The 18,546-nt window shown below is 39.6% G+C and overlaps 1 protein-coding gene and 1 pseudogene across 1 annotated transcript in view; one reads left to right on the top strand and one right to left on the bottom strand.

Annotated features, from left to right (window-relative positions):
- Positions 1 to 18,546, bottom strand: part of NIPA1 (NIPA magnesium transporter 1) — a 63,988-nt gene that overhangs the window by 21,433 nt on the left and 24,009 nt on the right. The gene's annotated exons all lie outside the window — the stretch shown is intronic.
- LOC142430980 (large ribosomal subunit protein uL15 pseudogene) lies at positions 12,742 to 13,461 on the top strand (annotated as a pseudogene).

Raw genomic sequence — 18,546 nt, 5'->3', positions numbered from 1 at the left:
CTACGCAACTCATGCCCCAATACCCTAAAAAGCTTTTCTCTCCAGGCCAGGTTTGTGTAGCCCCTTCCCCAGCACCCTAGGAAGCAATTTATCTTCCCAGGCCAGTTCATATATAGCCCCTTTCCCAGCACTCCAGAGAGCAGTTTGAGAACAACAAGATGACTTCCCATGGGTCGCATCCTGACTCAAGGGCCTGCAGCTGCAAGCAATAAAAATTCTCCCTTCTGTCAACGTATACTTCCTTAGCTCGAGCCCTATATATCTCCCACAGCCTCACCGACAAGCTGAGACTTCCCGGACCTAACTCGGGTTGTGGAACTCGTCCGGGGGTTTTCCCTCGCCTTAATAAAGCCTCCCTATACTTCTCATTCCTGATGGAGCCTCATCTCCTTCTGCGCCTCCGTCTCCAACCTCTCTCTATTGCCTTCCCTAATCACTCACACTCACACACTGCCATCAAGCCTTCCCGAATAAGCAACCTTCATAGTGAATATTGTCTGGGACTTCTGTGTGGCCACTGCACCAGATTATCCAACCCAGTGTACGCGTGGAGTGGCAAGAGAAGAACAGTGAGTGTCTGAACAGGTAGCAAAGAATCAAGTGTGAAAGCAAATCTCACTCTTGCCTTGTGTCAACAGGGAAGCTAGAAGAGGTTAGATATGGCAACTTCTCTTGCCATTTATTGCAGGAAGAGCAAGAACAGAAAATCAAATTCATGGAAACCGAAGACACACTGATTAAACAATACTGAGTAACTGATGAAATCATGAACAAAAATTTTAAATTCCTTGAGACAAGTGAGAATGAAATCACAACATACCCAAACCTTTGGAACACAGCAAAAGCGGCATTCAGAGGGCAATTCATAACAGTAAACACACATATAAAAAAAGAACATAGAACCAAAATCAACACCTTCCCTCAGCATCATCAACAACTAGAACAAGAGTAATGAAATAAAATTTAAATGACCAAGAGAAAAGAGGTCATAAAGAGGAAAGCAGAAATAAGTTGGAAAAGAGAAAAACAATAGGAAAAATCAATATGACAAAAAGAGTATTTGAAAGAATTAGCAAAATTGGCAAACTGAAGAAAGAGAAGATGCAAGAATAAGAGATTAAAGGGGTGACATCAAAACAGAACCCCCCCAACATAAAATATTACAACCAAAAACTTTACTGAGGTATAACATCTCACTGCCCCCCACCACCAGGTAACGGGGCGAGCGCCTGTTATCTCGTGGGTGATTGCCATTCCTCCTCTGTTCATTCAAAGCCCGCTGACACTGCAGGGCTTTGAATATTTGTTTACTCACATTTAACCAATCAGAGCTGCCCTATGACGTGGACGGCTCCAATTCGCAGAAGCACCAGTAGTGATTCACTAACGCATGCAGCTGAACTGGTAAGGATGTGTCTGTGGCTGTGCTCTGTCTCTCCCCTCTGGTCTCTGTGTTAATTCACATCCTGCATTTCCTACCCTAGGCTTATACTCGAGTCAATCAGTTTTTCTGGTTTCCCAGGTAATAATTAGGTACCTCGGCTTATACTCTGTCGGCTTATATTCGAGTATATACGGTAGTCTCTTTAAGAAATGGTGCTGCTAAAAATTGGATCTTCATCTGCAGAAGAATAAAACAGACCCATACCTCATCCAATATACAAAAATGAACTCAAGATGGATCAAAGACATAAATGTAAATCCTAGAGCTATAAAGACCCAAATTCTAAAACCAAACTCACTGCCATCGTGTCAATTCTGACTCATAGGAGCAGGGTAGAACTATCCCTGTGGGTTTCCAAGCCACTCTAAGGAAGTAGAAAGCCAAGTAAGTCTTTCTCCTCTGGAGTGACTAGTGGTTTTGAGCTGCTTGCCTTCTGGTTAGTAGTCTAATCCATAATCAATACACCTCCAGGGGGTCCTACCTAGAAAGACCAACAATGAGAAGATAGAGCCACATTACAGGGCCCTGGTGCAGAGCAAAGACACATTATCAAATACAGTGAAAGAGACACACACAGTAGAAGACAAAATAGATGAGTGGGACCTACTAAAAATAAGACACTGTGTGCAACAAAAGACTTCGTTGAGAGTAAAAAGAGAACCCACAGAATAGGGGAGGACATCATGACAATGGCTTAAAATCTAATGAAAAGTTAGTAAGAAAAAGATGAATAACACAATGGGAAAAGGATATGGACAGTTCATCAAACATGACATCAAATGACTACCAATCATGTGGGAAAAAATGCTCAAGATCACTAGCCTTTTGAGAGTTGCAAATCAAAACAACAATGGGACACCACCTTACACCAACATTGACAGCCATTAAAAAAGAAGAAGAAGCAGCAGAAATGAGAACAAGGAGAGACAGAGCAGAGACCCCAAACCCATCTGTAGACAATGGGACATCCCCTCACAAAAGGGTCACAAGGAAGGGATGAGTCAACCAGGGCACAGTATAGCTCCAATGAAACACACAATATTCCTCTGGTTCCTTGAGGTTTCCTCACCCCCCTCTTTCATGACCCCAGTCCAGCCTTTCACTTTGAGCTAGACCAGAGCATGTACAATGTCACAGATAAGAGCTCCGGACACATGGAATCCAAGTGAGATAAACCCCTCAGGGACAGAAATGGGAGTAGCGGTACCAAGGAGAAGGTCAAGGGAGGAAGGGAGGAAGGGAGAACCAATCACAATCAATCATCAAGCCACAACCACATACCTCTTCACCCCTAGGGGGAGGAACAACAGAAACCATAGGGGAAGGGAGACAGCAGTCAGTGTAAGATATGAAAATAATAATAATTTATCATTTATCAAGGGATCACGAGGGTGGGAGGAGGGAGGGAGGGATAAAAGAGGAGCTGATACCAAGGACTCAAATAGGTAGAAAATAATGATGGCAACATATAGACAAATATGTTTGATACGATTGATGTATGGATTATTATAAGAGCGGTAGGAGTCCCCAATATAATGATCTTTAAAAATAATTTTTAATAAAAAACAGAAAACAACAAATGCTAGGGAGGATGTGGAGAGATTAGAACCCTCATACACTGCTAGTGTGACTATAATATGCACAGCCACTGTGGAAAGTGACATTGTGTCACCTCAAACAACTGAGAATAGAAATTCCATACATCTCAGCAATTCCTTTGCTGGGTATACACCCTAGAGAAGCAAGAGTCATGGCATGAACAGACATATGTACACCCAGGTTCATTACACTATTGTTCACAATAGAAAGAAGATGGATACAATTTAAATGCCCATCAACAGGAAAACGGGTAAAGAAACTGTGATACATATACACAATGGAATATTATGCATCACTAAAAAAAACAATGATGAAATCACAAAGCACCTCATGGCATGGATGGACCTGGAATATATCATGTTGAGTGAAATTAGTTTATTACAAATAGATAAATATTATATGAGACCACGATTGGTGGGAAAAAACAAAACAAGACAAAAATTTCATACCAAAGGGAACAGAATTTAGAGGTTATCACAGTCATCCAAAATGGTTGAATCAGTGCATTGACGGACAGGCAAGATTCAGAAGAGGATATGGAACAAGGGATATCACTGTTGGATCAAAGCAGAGAATACCAGAAAGGTGTTACTAGGAAAGACCGGTCTTTAGAGGAACTAATGCTTGATAATGCACAGCAGTAGTGAAAACGAGGAAGGCCATCCAGCAGATGGATGGAGACAGTGCCTGAAACAATGGGCTCAAGCACAGGAACAATTGTGAGGCCGGCACAGAACCAGGCAGTGCTTCATTCTGTTGTGCATAGGGTCTCAATGGGTCAGAACTGACTCGATAGCACCGAACAACAACAACAGGAGGGCAAGGGCAATATGGGAAAGGCAAATAAAACAACAGGCTAGAAGGTTGACAGGTATTAACTTAGGTGAAGGAGAAGATAATTTATAAGAGAGAAAAAAAGAATTCAAAGGAAAGGTGTCGGGTAAGGTAATGGGAGGACTGATAAGTAGTTTTAATTGTTGAATTCAAAATCGATGATCTGAAAGGTAAACCTCCAGCTAATTCACATTTTTCAAAATGTTTTCCACAAAGAACACATGGCCGGATATTAAAGTGAGGTACTAAAATAGTCTCCGTTTAGCTGTCCATAAAAGTGGAAACACTGAGGGGTGAGAAGTTCACAGAGCACGAATTAAGCTTGGAATAAGCCTGGGACAATGGGTGAGTTCTGTAATGTTGGAATGGGGCCACATAAGCAGAAGAAAAGAGAGGAATGAGCCAGGACCATAATGCTGAACTGTGGAATTCCACCATTAAAACTCCCATTATAAAACGCAAAATTTACACAGTACTGTGTCACTTGTCTTATTTTAACTTTCAAATAACAACTTTACTATAAATATTATAACTGGATGGGGCTCAAAGACAATATTTGACAAGGATATGTTATACAGGTAAGCTAAGTGCAATATCAGCAGTTCAAATTCACCAGTCATTTCTCAGAAGAAAGGTGAGACTATTTGTTCCCATAGGGTTTTCCAAAAGCTCAAAATCAAACTCACTGTCATCACGTCTATTCAAATTCCTAGTGACTCTATTGGCCAGAGTAGAACTGCGCCTCTGAGTTTCTGAGGCTGCACGTCTCTGCAGGAACAGGAAAAGCCTCAGCATTCTCCAAAGGAGCTGCTGGTGGGTTCAAACTACTGACCATATGGTTAACAGTCCCCAAAGCCACGAGGGCTCTGGCTCTGAATCCTATATAAGGTGAGGTGAAAGTCATTCAGGCTATCCATCTAGGCAAGGCTGCTCCAGGATTGGCGGGAATCATCATATTTTCAACTCATACACCGAAGTCACTCTCACTGCCCTTGAGTCCATGTTGACTCATATTGACCCTATAGAACAGGGGAGAATTTCCCCTGTGAGTTCTGAGACGGTAACGGTTTAAGGGACTTTCCGTCACAGTCCAACTCATAACCACTATGTCACCAGCGCTCCTGACACACCAAATATCCCCCCAAAAGAAATTTCTCATCTGCTGATACTGTCTCTCATCTAGAATTGGCCATGTCGTCCCTTCTTTTGAAGGAGTCCTGGTGGTGTAGTGATTACACATTGGGCTATAATCTGCACGGTCGGCAGTTTGAAGCCACCAGCAGCGCCGTGGGAGAAATACTGGGCTTTCTACTCTTGTAACCAGTTATAGCCTCGGAAACCCATAGGAGGTGTCACTACGAGTCAGTATTGACTTGGTGGCAGTGAATTTGGCTTGGGTTTTTGGTTCCTTCTTTTGCTTATCAATAGTGGATCCTGCAGCCCTTAGATGAGACACACAATCTCGCTCAGACGGACGGATTTCATCAGGAAGTAGCCAATTACCTAGGTTCAAAGGTCTTGCTCATGCTGATGAGCAATTCTTTTGCTCTTGATTATGCTCGTCTCAGGCTGCAGCCTGCTGCTTTCCGAGCTGAGATGAAAGGAGACATGCAAAAGCTCCACGACTTCCCAGAAGGTAACAAAGTACGGCTTTCAGGCACACTCTGGCCTTCTGCCTGTTTTTGTAACAAGAGGATATATTATTAGAAAATTGCTTTAAAAAATGGAAGGGATGTGAAAGTCTTTCAAAGAATTGCTATCTTCCTTTTCTAGACAGTTTCTTATGATGTAGTGAATGAATACAAAAACATCAAAAAAAGTCTTTCCATGTGCCATCCAAAAAACCTCCTTGCATTCTAACACTGCGGCACAATGGACTCCCTTGTGTGGCTTCACAGGCTCGGAGTTCACAATCCAAGTAGGAGGGCTGATGGGGCTGCCATGGCGCCAAGAAAGTCCTGCCTTGAAATAGACACATTTTCCAATATTTGGGTTTTGGAGTCTCTTGATCAAAAAAGAAGTGGAAGGTAAGCATGTCTTTGAGAAATGAGGCATTGCTCTCAGAACCTCCTAGACCTGTAAAGAGCTGTCCTTGGGCAAAGGGCTGTCACACTGAGAACATCGACAGCAAGAGCCAAGTGGCAAGGTCAAGGCAGAGCAGCGTATGTGGCATGATGTCCAAAAGCAGAAATGGCCAAACCCAGCACAGGGATGGCTGATACTGCAACTCTGTTCCTAGAGCCGTGTGAGGCACAGCGCTTGGTGACAACTGATGCCAGACTTAACCCAAAGGTCTCAACCAACAACCTTGGGAACAGCCCTGGACCAGCCTGAACTCTAGACTACGCAACACAACAGCTTTGAGGGTACCTGTGATAACTGAGTGGGAGGGTTGGTGGCATAGTGATTATTCATTAAGTTGCTGACCACAGGTCAGTAGTTCGAACCCACCAGCTGCTCCACAGGAGGAAGACTTGGCTTTCTGCTTCTTTAAAGAGTGACAGTCTCAGAAAACACAGGGCAGTCCTACTGTCTCATAGGGTCGGTATGAGTCGGAATTGAGTTTGAGTTTCTTGAGATGAAAACTGAGCCATAACATGGCCCTCACATCAAGTGACATTTGCTTTTAGAAAGGGTACACAGGCTCCCTTAGCAGATCCATTTCTTGTGATGTAAAGTGAGGTCAATACAGTTGAGTCTACATTCTCTATGAACAGTTTTCTGAATTCAGAGTGGAACTGGATCATCATAAATCTGCTCCTGTTGCTTACTGATTGTTTTCTGTGAGCAAGAATAACACATTTCACTATGCCGACACTGTGTGTGTCTTATAAGTACAACTCAAACGAACCAGACAAATATACCACCACTCACGGAGTGAAATCCACATTTTAGGAGTTTTATGACTGCTTTGAGTTTTTCAACAACCCATTTGCGCGATACACATTTTCCTTGGTTCCTTTTAGATGCACGAATTTTTCGCTTGTACGTACTGCTTTATGTTGTGTTTGTATCCTCATCAGTTTTGCACTGCGCATTTCTTACTTGAGAATAAATTATGCATTAAGAAATGCATTATTTACTTGAGAGCAATTGTTACAGTTCTTGAGATGTGAAGTTCAATGCATGCAGGGTGGTGTTTTTTTTTTCACTTAATAAACCATCCAGAAGATTTCCATGTTATCATCTGCTTGATTTTAATGTTTGCTATTTTGTTTATATGCTATGGAGCTATTTTTAACTGAATTCTTTTGTCTGATATTTCTTTGTTTCCTTGATATTTTGACATTGAGATTTCTACATATAGCTATTACAGATATTTGCCCCCTAATTATGCTCTAAGGTTAAGTTCTTTTTTTTTTAAGATGAAGTTCTTTAGAACAAAACTTTTGGATTCAATATCAAGAATATTTGGAAATTTTAATGTATCTACTGCCATTTTGCCTTTTGGAAGATTTTAACAGTATCAAGTGAATATTCTTTCTTAACAGCTTTATTGAGATATGATTCATATACCATAAAATTCACCATTTAAAGGATACATTTATTGGCTTCTATTTTATTCAAAGAGTTGTACATTTGCTCTACAACCAATTTTAGGACATTTACATTATTTAATTTTTAGAATAAATTCCTTGCCACTCCTTACCTATCACCTACCAATCTCCCTACTCTCCACTCTATCCCTGGTCCCTGGTAACCACTAATTACTTTGTCTCTATAGATTTGCCTACTATGGACATTTCCTATAAATAGAATAGTACATTGTGTACTTTGTGATTGGCTCCTTTCACTTAGAATAATGCTTTCAATGTTCATCAATGTTGCAGCATGTGTCAATAATTTGTAAAATAAGATTCCATTATATGAATGTACATTTTATTTATCAGTTCATCTTTGATGAACACTTGGGCTGTTTCCATGTTCTACTATGAACATTATGCACCATGTGGATATATGTTTTAATTTCTGTCCCATATATAGCTAGGGTTGCCATGAGTCACAATTGACTAAACGGCCATGGGTTTTGGGTTTCTATGTCTAGGAATATAATTGGTAGTTATGTTCAACTGTTTTAGAAATAGGCTGTTTCCCACAATTCCTGGCCCATCGTAGATTCCTATGAGTATACCAAGTGCTGGGAGTCTTACTGAAATTTCTCTGATAGTAATGCTATTGTGAAGCCCTTGGGTGGTACAAACAATGCACTCCGCTGTTAACCTAGAGGTGGAAGAAAAAAAGTCTTGTTTATCTACTTCCAAAAATTCAGTCTTTTAAAATTCTATGGAGCGCAGTTCTATTCGTTACATATAGGGTGGTTACTGTGAATTGGAATTGACTCATTAATGGGTGGTGTGATTGTTTATTGTCCACTTGTTTATATTTCTTGTAGAACAGTCTATTCAAATATCTTGCTAATTTTTCATGGAATGGTTTGGTTTTTTATTATTAAAAACTTTCATATTAGACACAAGTCTCATATCAGATTTATGATCGAAAAATTTTCTCCCATTCTCTTAACTTTTATAATGGCATTCTCTTTAAGCACAAAAAACTTTAATTTTGATAACTTATCTATTTTTAATTTGGCCAGGAGTCCTTTGCATAGCATATCTGAGAAGCTGATACACAGATTGTGGTTCCACAAATTTGTAGGTATTTCCTTCTAAGTGTTTTACACTTTTAGTCCTTGTATCTAGCTCTCTGATACATACTGAGCTCATTTCATATAGGGTATGAAGGGTTCAACTTCATTTTTATATGGATATCCAGTTGTCTTGATACCATACACTGAAATTATTATTCTTTCCGCCACTCTTGGCACTATTGGCCAGAACAAACTGAATACAATTGTGAGAGTTTATTTCTGGAAACATTATCTTGACTTGAGATATCTCTCAATCACACACCTTTTTGCTACCTGCTCAGATCTATTGTTGAATTCCTTTCTTACATTTTCCACTTTACCTCGTCAGTTATTTTTAAAACTTACCTCTATTTTTTCCTGCTATTAATCACACGCGCCTCTGATCAGTAGGCATAGAGTATTTCTGCCACCTTGAAGTACGTCTCTTTTATAGTATATATGGATGGGTCCTGATTTTTATTAAAGTATATTTCATTTATTTTGAAAGTAATTTCTGATAAGGAGGAAAGTACCTCCGCCATTTTGATGTGTGTCTCGGTGTGTCTTATACCTTTTATGTCCCCCATATCCTCCAATACTGCCTCCTGTATTTATTTATTTATTTATTTACTTGTGGAGGGAGCCTTTATTTGCACAATTACAACATGCGACATCCATTGGAAGAGGGGGCATCTGGAGCACCCAAGTCCACCCTCAAGGGACTCAGCTGCGCCCCTGTGAGCAAGGCCATTGGATTGGCCTGCCTCTGCAGATGGCAGGGCCGCTGGAGGCTGCGGAGTCCCTCTCCAGCAGGTAGACCAGGAAGCAGGCGTCGGTAGGGACTCTTGGGGTCAAGGGGATGACCCAGTTCCACCATCTCAAAGGCCAGAAAGCTGAAGGTATGGAACAAGGAGTCTCTTTCATCTCTGTTCTTGTGGAGGCAAGTGAAGACGTGGTCCACGCGAGCTGCTCCCCTGCAACCTGGAGGAGCACTGCGAGACTGTCTTTGCTCCCGTCGCCCAGGGAACCACCTGGCAGGCATCTCGGTGCAGCTGCCGCAGCTCAACACAGCCCTCCAGGTGACTATCCGCTGGCCCACCTGGTATCTACATGGGTGGGTGAGGGGCATCAGGAACGCCACGGAGGCGCTGGACCCAGGTTACCAACAGCAATTGAGGGGGAGCCTGGAACCCCCACTGCAGCAGCCGCAGACTAAGGAGCAGCCTGGGTAGCTGGGTGGGATCGTGGCGGTGGGTTATCCCTTCTTGTCTAGACTCTTCTCTCAATGGCTGTTGGGGATCCGCTGGCTGCAGGTAGGATTTCAGCACAGGGCCGCTGGGGTTCGAATCCTGGAAAACCTCCTCTGCTCGCCTTTCGCCTGCCTTCTTCATTTAGATGAATTTTTATACGCAATTATCTTGAGTTTTTTGTCTCTTTTTCTGTCATTATTTTTATGTGGTCTTTGTAGAGTTACATATAACATTCTAACACGATCACACCCTAACACCTTAAATCGATACCAAATTAACTTCAATAACAAAAAATCTTCCTATACCACTCATCCACATTTATGTTAACGCAAAGTATATCTTTATAAATGACTAACCTACCAAGATACACTTATAATTCTGTTTATATATTTGCTATTTTAAATATCAGGCAAATAAGCTACAGCTGCAAATGAAAAATTCCTTTCAAACTGGCCATCAAAGTTACCTTTCGAAGACACCGTGTTTGCTTCATTATGCCTTCAAGACATTATTGCGTCTTTTCCTTTCAATCTGAAAAATTAGTATTTTAATAGAATTATTCTAGTCATAATGAATGTTGCAGTTTTTTAAAATCTGTGAATTTCTGATTTTCACCACCCTTCTGTAGGGCAACTTTGTTGGATGTAGAATTCTTGGTGAGCAGTTCTTTTCTTTCAACACTTTCAATGTACCATTCTATTGATTTCTTGCCTCCAAGGTTTCTGAGATGAAACTGGAACATAATATTATTTTAGGATCTTATGTATATTGACAATTCACTTCTCTTGCACTGCTTTTAGGATTTGCTCTAAAGTTTGGTTTTCAAGAGTTTGATTCTAATGCATCTCATTGTGGTTCTTTTTGTGTTTCTTGAAATTCTTACAACTGTAGAATCGAGCCCTACATTCAATGTGGAATATTTTCTACCATTATTTAATTCAATTATTCTTTTTAAAAAATCATTTTATTGGGGGCTCGTACAACTCATCACAATCCATACATCCATCCAGTGTGTCAAGCACATTTGTTGCCATCACCATTTTCAAAACATTTGCTTTCTACTTGAGCCCTTGGTATCAGCTCATTTTTCCCCTCCCTTCCACTCCTCCTTCCCCATAAACCCTTGATAATTTATAAACTATTATCACTTTGTCATATCTTACGCCATCTGACATCTCCTTTCACCCACTTCTCCGCTGTCCTCCCCCCAGGGAGGAGGTTATATGTAGATCCTTGTAATCTGTTCCCCTTCTCCCTCACCTTCCCTCTGCCCTCCCGGTTCAATTATTCTTTATTTCCCTTTTACTGTATCTTATTTTTCTGAAATTCCTAGGCTGCATCCTTTGGTTCTCACAACTCAATTAGGTTTTAATCTGTTTTCTTTGTTCTTTTCTTTTATGGCTATTTGGACGTGATAGTTTCATTGACTTTATATTCTACTTCACTCATTCTTTCTTAGGCCACATTAAATCTTCTGTTGCCTTTCCCTGTTGAAGTTTTCATTTCAGTTGCATTTTTCAGCTCAAATGCTCTATGTTTGTGCAAAAAAAAACAAACTTCCATATTTATTTGACAACTGCCCCCTCCAGATGGAAAGGAGTTTTGTAAATTTTCTGTACTGTGTTTTCAAAAAATAGGTAAAAACAAAAAACAAATTGCATAGCAGCATTTACAGAGTGCCTAACTCTATTTTTAAAGATTGTCCCCCCAAAATTCATGAACACCAAGGACTGTTCATAAGATCATCACTCAGAAGTACTTTTTAATTATTGTTTTTGGTTAAGGTAAAAACAAAGTACCTAAATCTCCTACTTCTCGGATACTGCTGCTCTTACTAATGAAATCTGCAGAGAACTCTGTGAAGTAACTTTATAAGTTAATTTCGAAAAGCACGTACTCTAAGTCTATTGTATTTGTAGTCGGTCAGTAGCCTGACAAATAACACACCAAAAGAAAAAGGTGTGTGGGGATTTTGCGTTTCTCCTTTGAGGAGAAACTTCGGCTCCTAAAGGGACAAAATTGCTGCAATCAAACAACCCTTGGCTCAAAGCTGAGAACCCCAGAAAGATGCTTCCGGGGAGACCACTCTGCAGGACACCATGCGTGGGAGAGGAGCAGTGAAAAGGGAGACCCCATGGACTGACATAACGGCTGCAAGAAGGGGCTCAAGTGCAGGAACTGTAGGAAAAGGCAGGACTGAGCCGTGTTTTCTTCCTTGTGCACAGGGCGTTATGGTTCGAAACGGACTCCATGGCACTCTGCAACAACAAATGGCTTCAATTAAGTGTCAGCCGGGCTCCACAGTGTCAAAAAAGGTTTACTCCACTTATTCTGTGCGGTTCAATTTTTGTTTCGGTGTAAGGAGTAACCTCCCGAACTTTAACACTCCAGCATATTTGTATGATGCTATCTGTTCTAATCATTTCTTAGCGAGTCTTTAAAATTTTTCTATATGCAAGATCATAGTGTATTTTCTTTCCAACTTGGAAGCCGTTTCATGCCTAATTACTTTCAGTGTCATGAGGAACAGAAGCAGCCACACCAAGCATTTTGTCCTATTCCTGATCTTAGGGGGTAAAGCATTCAATCTTTCACTATTATGTTTGAGGTTAACTTTATTTCTTCAATTACTCAGTGTTTTTTAAGGAAAATTTTGTTCAATTTCTATGTAATTGATTTTTTATGGTAGATGGCTCTATGGTTGATTCCTAATTTTATAGTACTGTAATCTGAAAAAAAGTGGTTTATACAACAGTGACTAAAGGCAAATCTTTAGACAATAGAAGATGGTGTGACTTCAAATGGAGCTGACTTTCCCTGCAATAGAAATGACAAACCTTCATAATGTTTCCCAATACATTTCCCCAAAGAAATCTGTTTTTTGCTATTCTTTCTACCTTAGAAACTACAGTTTGTCTTCTTTGATTCTTGTTGCTGTACTTGCCCAGGCATTTTTTAAAGGGGCCTTTGAGGGTAAGATGATCGCAATGAATGAAAATAAAAATGATTTAGCGAGGTGAGGAGGCGATGATGTCAAGAGGCTCACACAGAAAAAGAATGTTTGGAAACTGTGGTAGCTAATGTATAATTCTGCTGGGTGTGATTGAATGATGGAATGTATCTCAATTAATAAATCAGAACCTCAATAAAAATTTTAGTTGTTGCAAAAACATGATATAGCTTAGGATAAGCTAACTGCCTTCAGAATAGTTCAGGGGCCACTCTTCCGTCTCGGCCACCTACGTGCATTCCAGACTGAGGAAGACCCGAAAATTTAGGGGCCACATGAGCCAAGGACACGGCCACGACCACACGGGGAAGCACCCAGGAGGCCGGGGAAATGCTGGTGGCTTCCATCATCACAGGATCAACTTGGACAAATCCCATCCAGGTGACTTGGGGAAAGTCAGTGTGCAGCATTACCCCTTGAAGAGGAACCAGAATTTCTCCCCAACTGTCAACCTCCATAAATCATGGACCTTGGTCAGTGAGCAGACCAGGGTCAATGCTGCCAAAAATAAGACTGGAGCTGCTCCCAGCATGGATGCGGTGCCGTTGGGCTACTACACAGTTCTGGGGAAGGGAAACTTCCACAGCAGCTTGTCATTGTGAAGGCCACCTTCTTCAGCAAAAGAGTTGAGGAGAAGATTATGGGGGTTGGAGGGGGTGGGGGGGGCCTTGGAGTGTGGGGGGGGGCTTTGTCCTGATGGCTTGAAGCTACCTGGAGGCTTAATTAAAAGTTACAAATGGCTTTTTAAAAAGAAACAGAATAGTTTAGGGATGACATTTTCTTCTAACTATTGGACTATTTTTTTTTAATGATTTGGAGAGCGAAGTATTTCCAGAAATTCCCTATGAGTGATATAATTTCTTGCTCTCACCGATTTTATTAATAAAGTGGCCTATTCTGGCTAGGTCATATTTTTAAATTTCTTTCAGGGTAAAATGGAGCTACTCTAATTTTGAAAGTCAGATTTTAGTATATTTTCCGTGTTCCTAATTTTTAGAAATTATTGTTAACATTTGCACCTGGAAAACAATTTTGTAAAATCACCAAAATAATTACGTGCCTTGTTTTATAAGTAGTGGTTGTTAGTGTTATAGTACCACCACCACCTCCTTTCTAGACGAAGATGCAAACTAATGGTTAGAACATGCTGAAATTTGTTCCCAAATACAGTAACTCAAATGATAGTAACCTAAAAGTACTCCTGAAGAAGAAAAACCTTTCTTGTACATTTTAAACATCTGTAAACTGGAAATCAGAAAATCATTCACTATGAAAGTGGGAGATCTGACTTATATAAATAGCTCTTTTGTCATGTGTATTAATAAGGATCCTTAGTGGGACTTGTCATAAATTTGGTATGCACAGAATCTTAGAAAAATATTGTCTAGCCTGAAAAAAAACTTTTTAAATGCCTACTTGATTTACAGCTACAAAAAGAATGTCAAAGAATTATATTTGGAAAATACTTAACGTACTTACCATAAATTTAAAATTCAGGTGGGAAAACATATGAAAGACCGCTGCTTTATAATTATAACTTTGGGCCAATGTCTAATTGAAAACATTTACCTATATAAAATGTATGTTTGAAATGTCTATCTATATATATATATACATACATAAAGACTCTAAAAAGCATTTGAGTGAAATATTTGGTTCCCTTTAAAGTTTCTATAATTACCTTTAAAATCCTTATAGCTATATTTGATTTTCTGTGTTCTTATGGTACATATATTGGTCCCTTGAGTGTTCAGATTTTGTTCCCCGTGTCTCACTTTGCCACCAGCTATATTTGTGCCATTTTTAGAGTACCTGTTGCAGACCTGTTAGGTCTGCAGTTGAAGTTGCCATGTAGCTAGTTGTGCTTTCTGTTTCCAGCTGCTAATTTCCTAGAAAAAGTAGTAGCTCTCTGGTAACATCACAGAATTTCAGTGGAACCAAATTTTGCCATTAAAAAACCAGCATCATATTGAAGTTGTACACTGAGAAATCAATGAAAATAATTTTTTTTTACCTTCAAAAAATGACTTACAGTGTGTTGATGTTTTAAATTTTATTGGTGCTTGTTTTATGGGCTAACCTCTATCTGGAAGTACATTCCATGTACACTAGAAAAATGTATACTGTACTGTTGTGTAAAGAGTTCTCTGTATGTCTAACAGACAAGTTGCTTAATCATGTAGGTTAGTTATTTCCTGTGTCTGTATTTCCTTTCTGGTGGATCTGTCTGCTTGAGTACATGCTTATTATGGCTATGGCTTCTTGTTCAATTGTGGCTCTCATCATTGTTACATAAAGATCCTCTTTGTCTCTCTTGCTGGCTTTTAATCTGCTGACTCGTATAACAAATATTAATATTGCTACTCCAGCTTTCTTTTGACCTCCATCTGTTTGATATATTTTTCTACCTTTCGGTTTTTAGTCATTTTTACTTTACTAAAGTGAGTTCTTGTAAGCAGCAAAATAATGGCTTGTGTTTTCGTATCCATTCTGTCTCTTCATCAATTCATTTACATTCAGTGTTGGTACTGATAGGTATGGATTTATTGCTGTCATTTATTATATTTTTCATGTTTCTCGATTCTATGTTCATAATTTACTGTATGACTTTCCTTTTGCTTAGGGATTTTCGTTTCAATATTTTTCTTTGATTTTTTTGTTTTTACCTTACTGTTGAATGGCATAGAGTTTTCTTCTGTTATTTTATTGGTTTTAATATTTTTTGAAGTTTGATTGTTATTTATAGTTCTTGTTCCATGTTTAAGACAGTTTGTTGTCTTCTGCAAATAACTCAGTATCTTCTCCCAGCATCTATCAACAATCTTTTTTGGTGGTCTTCAGTGTGGAAATGTTATCTGTGGTTCTTTACTTTGCTGCATATGGTTTTCACTTTATGTATCACAAAAACATAAGGATTTCTCAATACAAATGTCTTGCACAAAGATGTAATGTTGCTGGTCTGTAGTTTAGTCCAAAGAACTCTCTTTGGTATTTTTTTGTAAGGTTGGCCTTGGTTTTTATAAATTCCTTTAGTTTTCCTTGACTGAAAATTACATTCTATGACATATTTAAGTGATAATGTTGCTGAATATAGGGTTCTTGTCAGTATTTCTTTCAAGACCATGAAAACCTTGATCCCTTACTTTCTTCCTTGCGTGATTTCTACGGAAAAGTGTCCGTTTATTCTATTGTGTTCACCTTTATATGTATTCTCTTTTCCCCCAGGTTGTTCTTAGGATTCTTTCCTTTTTAATGTTAGAGAATTTGAGTGTGAATTGTCATGGTGACTTTCTTTGGGGATCAATTCTGTTTGAAGTTTTCTGAGCTTCTGGGATAGATATTTCTTTTTCGGTCATAATCTCAGGGAAATGATTTTTTTTATACTAATTCAGCTATTTTCTCCATAGTTAATTTTTCTTCTTTCTGTACTGGGATGTTTATCAAACATAAGTTGTTTGTTGTTTTTTTATTATAGTGCCAATACACTTCTTAGATTTCCTTCAGCTTTTTTGTTTTTTCTTTTTCACACTTTGATCTAGTATTTTGATCTTGAGATATTTGTCTTTGCTATCACTGATTTGCATTTCCATTGTTTCAATTCAAATGTCTTGTTCTTTCAAAGTGTTAGACCATTCTAATACCTTATTGTTGGCATTTGAATTCCTATTTGCTGGTTTTTCTAGGTGTCATTAAGTCCATTCAGACCCTTAGCGTCCTTATGCACAATAAAAAACCACTATCCAGTCCTGGTAGACTCTCACAATCTTTCCCATGCCTGAGCCCATTTTTGCAGCCACTGTGTCAATTTATCTTGTTGAGAGCTTTCGTTCCTCTTTACACTACCCCAACTTTACCAAATACAACGTCCTTCTCCAGGAATGGGTCTCTCCTGACAACAATATCTACATGTGGGAGACAAATGTTTGCCATCTCTCCCTCTAAGGAGTACTCTGGTCACGTCTTCCAAAAGAGATGAGTTTATTTTTTGAGCAGTTCATGATAGTTATAATATTCTTCTCCAGCAGAACAACTCAAATGTATCAATTCTTCAGTCTTCTTTATTCAATGTCCAACCTTCACATGCATATAAAGCAACTGAAATAACCATGGTTTGGGTCAAGCACACCTTAGTCCTCAGAGTAACCTCCTTGCTTTTCAGTACGCTAGAGGTCATGTGGAACAGATTTACCTAATGCAACATGTCTTTTGATTGATCTCTTGACTGTTGCTTCCATGACCACTGATAGTGGATCCAAGCAAGGCAAAATCCTTGACAACTTTAAATTTGTCTTCATTTATCACGATGTTGCCTATTGTCCCAGTTGTGAGGTATTTGATCTTCTCCGGATTGAGTTGTCATCCACACTGAAGGCTGCAATCTTGGATCTTCATCAGCAAGAGCTTCAAGGCCTTCTCACTTCCAGCAAGCAAGGGGTGTCATCTGCATATGGCAGGTTGCTATTAAGCCTTCATCCTATCTGGATGCTGCATTCCCCCACCTTTTTTTTTTTAACATAATCTAGTTTCTCTGATTATTTGCTTAACCTCCAGATCAAGTAAGTATGGTGAGAGGATACAACCATGTTATGCACCTTTCCTGATTTCAAACCACGCAGTATTGCCTTCTTCTGTTTGGACAACTGCCTCTTGATCCACGTACAGGTTTCAAATGAACACAATAGAGTTTTCTGGGATTCCCATTCTCCTTTAGACTATCCGAAATTTTTTGTGATCCACACAGCTGAGTGCCTTTGTATCGCCAATAAACCACAAGTTATCATCTTTCTGGCATTCTCTGCTGTAAGCCAAGGTCCTTCTGACATCAGCAGTGATATGCCTTGTTCCACGTCCTCTTTGAAGCTGACCCTTACCTCGGACAGTTCACTGTCAATGTAATGTCGCAACCAATGTTGGATGATCTTCAGCAAAATCTTACTTGTCTCTGCTATGGCTCTATAGTCTGAGCATTCTGTTGGGTCGTCTTTGTTTGGAAAGGGTACAAATATGGATCACTTCCAGCTAGGTGGTAAAGTAGCTGTTTCCCAAATTGCCTGGCACAGATGAGTATTCAATTCCTGGAGCCTTTTGCTAATGCTTTCAGTGCAGCTTGAACTTGTTCCTTCAGCACCTTCGGTTCTTGCTCAGATGCTACCTCCTGTAATGGAGTAATCTCAGTCAGTTATTTTTCATACTCACTCGTGTAGGCTTTCCATCTTCTCTTCACGCTCCCTGCATCATTCAATATTTAGACCATAGACTCTTTCAATATTTCAACTCAAGCCTTGAATTTTTTCTTGAGTTCTTTCAGTTTAAGATCTCCTGAGCATGTTCTTCCTTTTTGGTTTCTAACTCTAGGTCTTTGCACCATTCATTACAATATTTTGCTTTGTCTTCTTGACCTGCCCTTTGAAATTTTCTTCTCAGCTCTTTGACTTCGCCATTTCTTCCATGTGGTTTAGCTACTACACAATTAAGAGCTAATTTCAGAGTCTCTTCTGACATCCATTTTGATCCTTTCTTTCCTGTCTTTTTAATGACCTTTACTTTCTCCATGAATGAGGTTCTTGATGTCATCCCTTCTGTCACTAGTGTGCAATGTGACACATCTGTTGGGATGGACTCCAGGTCACACACTCATTCTCACAAATTGCTTCAGTTTTATCCGGAACTTCCATAGGAGCAATTGATGGCCTGTTGCACAGTCAGCCCTGGACTGGTTGTAGCTGTTGTGCTGAGCTTCTTTGAAGGCTCTTCCCCAAGATGCAATCAATTTCATTTCTGT

This window comes from Tenrec ecaudatus, chromosome 17, assembly GCF_050624435.1.
Source record: "Tenrec ecaudatus isolate mTenEca1 chromosome 17, mTenEca1.hap1, whole genome shotgun sequence".
In the NCBI taxonomy this organism is placed as follows: domain Eukaryota; kingdom Metazoa; phylum Chordata; class Mammalia; order Afrosoricida; family Tenrecidae; genus Tenrec; species Tenrec ecaudatus.
This window is presented reverse-complemented; position numbering and strand designations above follow the sequence as displayed.